Consider the following 4072-nt stretch of genomic DNA (forward strand, 5'->3'; position numbering starts at 1 on the left):
GGGTAGCTATCTGAGATTGAGGACAAGCTTTTGCTATCTGTAGCTGACTGTGCAGCAGGCATCCTGTTTATTAGTTCTTTAACTAGATGCATTGAAGTTTTTGAGTCAATTGCAGCTATTATTAGTGACATAACTGCTGCTAAAGTGAAAAGAGAGAGAATCCTCCATTTTTATGAAGGGAGAGTAGGTAGAGGAAGTGACATCATCACATGACGCATGACCAACCTCCTCTGATCTGACTCAGCAGAGCTCTAATATCTATGTAGAAATCTTCACCCACACAAGTACCACACCCCTTGGTTGGCAGAAAGCTACATCGAAGGAATGGAGACATAGGGGAAAATTCCAAAAATAAGAAGGAAAGAAGTTGCTTATAGTAGCAAAGAGGCTCCTCACTGATTCATAGCAAAAGTAGCAGCTCTAACTTCAAGCATAGATGTAAAAACAACTGTGCATTTGCTTTTTTATGCTTTCTACTATTTGTTTGTACTGCATTCTGCCAACCAGGGGAGTGGCTTTAGTCAGGCTCCACCTTAGCTAATGTAGCTTCGGGCCTTTGATCTGAAGGTGAGAGGTAACGCGCTGGTTATATTGTATAAAAGTTCAAAGCATTATAGGATGGAATTTGGGGTAGCCATTTTTAATGTTTTTATTTACTTGCGTAATAGATTTTTGCATGATGATAACAATTAATTTATTTGTACTTTAAAATTAACACGAGACACCGTTGGTGCATAGGCCTCGCCAAAACAAAGATAATCATAATTTGTTTTACACATACGATTTTAAAACTATATTTTGTCCTGCATATTACCACTGAATTAAAAGTAACTTGCTTAGATAGTGTTCACTGTTAGCTATAGTTTTGATTGAATTCTTCATAGTCTAATTAAAATTTGAGGGTGTTTGGGTGTGGCTGCAAACTGACAGCATGTTGGCTTTGGCGGATTATGCCAGCACAATTTTGAGCATAATAGAGCCCAAAAGCATGAGCATAATGTGAGCATAATAGGGCTATGATAGAAAATTTTGAAAAAATTTATTGAGAATTGCAATAAAAAGGCCCTTGCACTCAATAAATTAACTGTTTTTAAACAGCTACTATTGCTCACAATACTCAAGGACTTATAATGAAATTCATGGGCATAATTGGGAGCATAATGGCTGGTTGATAGAGCATAAGCTGTTTCCTGAGAATTGCAGCATAGCATAATAGAGCAATTTTAGAGCATAATCCGCCAAACCCTAACAGCATGGCAGTTGTTACAGTACAGAGAAAGTGTCAAATCTTGATTGCTAGAGAGTAAAATGGTGTCATTTATCTTCTTGATTATTGTAGGCTGATTCGGGTGATGTTAGGCTTGAAACAGCTGAGAGTCAGATAAAATTACAGAAGACCAAGTAAATTTGAAATAAGTGCATGCAATATGTAATTACTGTTGTTATTATGTACCTGAACTTCCTGAAGGAGATACATGTAATTATTAGCGATCTTCATGATACTGACATTTGGCTGGTATTTAATTTAGCGTTTTTGATCATTTAATATTAATAACTATTAATAATTCAATCAGAAATTAAAGTTAGTGATTTTTTAAAAACCGCTAAAATTTGCTATATTAAATACCCACTAACAATTGTCTCCTTAAGGTACATTGTATATAAAGAGTATTGCCCATAATTTGACACTTATGCTATCAAGCATATAAATGTTCCTGAGATTGTTTCACCACCTTGCATATGCATAGCTGGGTTCCATTTAAGGTTCAAAAAGGTTCTGTCTACCTTCTAATGCTTCTAGGAAAGTCTTTTGGGGTGTGTTTTGATGCATGTATCTATGCTACATGTACTGTACGTAAAAATTTTCAAGTGTTTCCGACAAAATTTTTTGAGTTGTTGTCATTTAAAAAATGGCCAATTTGTGAAAAAAGCAAATGCTATTATAGCCAATGATTTTTAGTCCGAAAAAAATTTGTTTGAAATCACCCCAAAATGCCCCAGTTTCAACTCCTACTCTGTGTCGTTGCTCATTCATTCTTATTTATCCCACAGACATGAACTGGAAACTGCTGCCTTGGAGGAGACCATTAAAGAAAAGGACTGCGAAATCTGTGTATTACAAGAGAAATTCGAAACTTTAGAAAGAGAACTAGACAAAAGCAAACATGAAGTTTGTAACATGTATCATGATAATATAAGCTCTCTCATATTGTTCTTATGCATACACTTGTAGCTATTGCTACTCAAAGAAGACAAAAAACAACTGCAAGGTAATGTATCATACACTCCCTCAATCATTAGCACAATGTGCATATTATGTACAGTACAGTATATAGATATGACATGTATTCATATCTTTCCTGTGAATGACGTTTCCGATTTATAATGATATTTATTGGGATACCGTAAATAAAAAATTTTCAGGCCGCCATTGTGGAAGTATTGCTGCACTGTTTCCAATGGAGCTTGATGCACTTTCTGTCGTTTTGTAAGAAGAGCAAGCAGTTATAGTCTCAAAAGTAAAAAATTGCAACCTTTATCTTTCATTTCGGTAGTCTGCAACTGTTTAGAGCCACTGGAGTGACGTGGAGAAGTAGAATTGACAGTTTTTAACCTGTCGATCCATTGTAGCTAATGATAGTATACCTCCACAATGGCGGCCTGAAAAATTTTCCTTTTACGGTATCCCAATGAATATCATTATAAATTGGCAACATCATTCACAAGAAAGATACTGTATAGCTTGAAATTTTCGTGGGTTGATATTTTTGTGGTTTGCTCCTAGTGGGGCAATTCGTGGTTTAAATTTCGTGGTTGACAGTTTACATAGCCTGTAAAGGGATGGCACTTCAATGATTTTGTGGGCCGCCTAGAACCACGAAAACCACAAAATTTATATTCCACGAAAATTTCAAGCTATACGGTATGAATATGCATGACACTGAGTGTATGTCATCTTGGTTTGTTTCTTAATTTAGACGATCTCAAGGAAGCTAATAAGAAAATCGAAGAAAATACTCAAATCTTTTACCATTTGCATGATTTAATTCATAAAATTTCTAGCAAAAAAAGTTAATTTTTGTGCTCTTAAGCCCCTCGCATAAGCGGATCTAGGCCCGGGTAGATTTTACTCAAGACCACACCTAAAGGTGTGGATTAGTTATTAGTATGGGTTGGGTTTTTAGTTATTATTGAAGTATTGTTATTATAATTAATTACATTCAAAGTTCAAACCACAAGCCACAGCCACTTGCCACAACAATGCAGTAGCTTCCACCTCAGTATATTTAATGCATGCATCATTCATTAATCTGCTAAGACTAGATAGCAAGTTATCATGTCTAAAAGGCACCAAACCCAGACTTCTTTAATGCAATTTGTTTCAAAAAGAAGCAAAACAGCAGATGATAGAAATGAGTCTGATACAGCTGCAGTTCAGAATGTAGCAACGGCCTGTACTCAATCTAGCACAGGTAAGCTGATTGTTTTACTAAGAACTAGTTTAAATAGATATTGAAAGTAGTGAAAGTACAGAGCAGGTCATGCAGTTTGACGAGAGAGTGAGTATGGTAGTTCAGGAGCTGAACAACACCTTCCAAATGATATAGCACAGCACAAGTCTGACTCTCCTCATCAACCATCAGGAATTAAGTTTCCAGCTCGAATGTTTGGGTCAACAAAAAGAAGCTTCCAAGCGAGCTGGTATACTGATTACTCTTGGCTTGAGTATTCTATTGAGAGAGATGCAGTATATTGCTTTCCCTGTCGCTTCTTTGGGATAGCAGCTGATCAGTCTCTAACTCGTGTAGGCTTTAGTGACTGGAAGCATGCCAGAGGCAAGAGGGCACATTAACATATCATGATACCTCCTGCTCCAAACATCATCTGGCTGTACTATCATGGAAGGAATACCAGTCTACAGTTGCCAATAATAGTTCAGTAGCAGTTCAGCTAGATAGATCTAGGCTTCAAATGATAGAGGAGAATAGATTATTATGTAAAAATAATCTTTGCAGCAATTTTATTCTGTTGCCAACAAGGGATAGCACTCAGAGGCCACAGAGAAGTGATA

General features: G+C 36.5%; 1 long non-coding RNA gene across 1 annotated transcript; it reads left to right on the top strand.

The window, feature by feature from the left end:
• The first annotated feature begins 182 nt into the window (after positions 1-182).
• LOC109590674 (uncharacterized) lies at positions 183-3071 on the top strand. Its single transcript, XR_002189439.1, has 4 exons — positions 183-1401; positions 2053-2170; positions 2234-2270; positions 2979-3071. It is a non-coding gene; the product is annotated as an uncharacterized LOC109590674 (long non-coding RNA).
• The last annotated feature ends 1001 nt before the right edge of the window (positions 3072-4072 follow it).

This window comes from Amphimedon queenslandica, unplaced genomic scaffold (genome assembly GCF_000090795.2).
Source record: "Amphimedon queenslandica unplaced genomic scaffold, v1.1 AMPQUscaffold_9681_Cont18176, whole genome shotgun sequence".
NCBI classification, from domain to species: Eukaryota; Metazoa; Porifera; class Demospongiae; order Haplosclerida; family Niphatidae; genus Amphimedon; species Amphimedon queenslandica.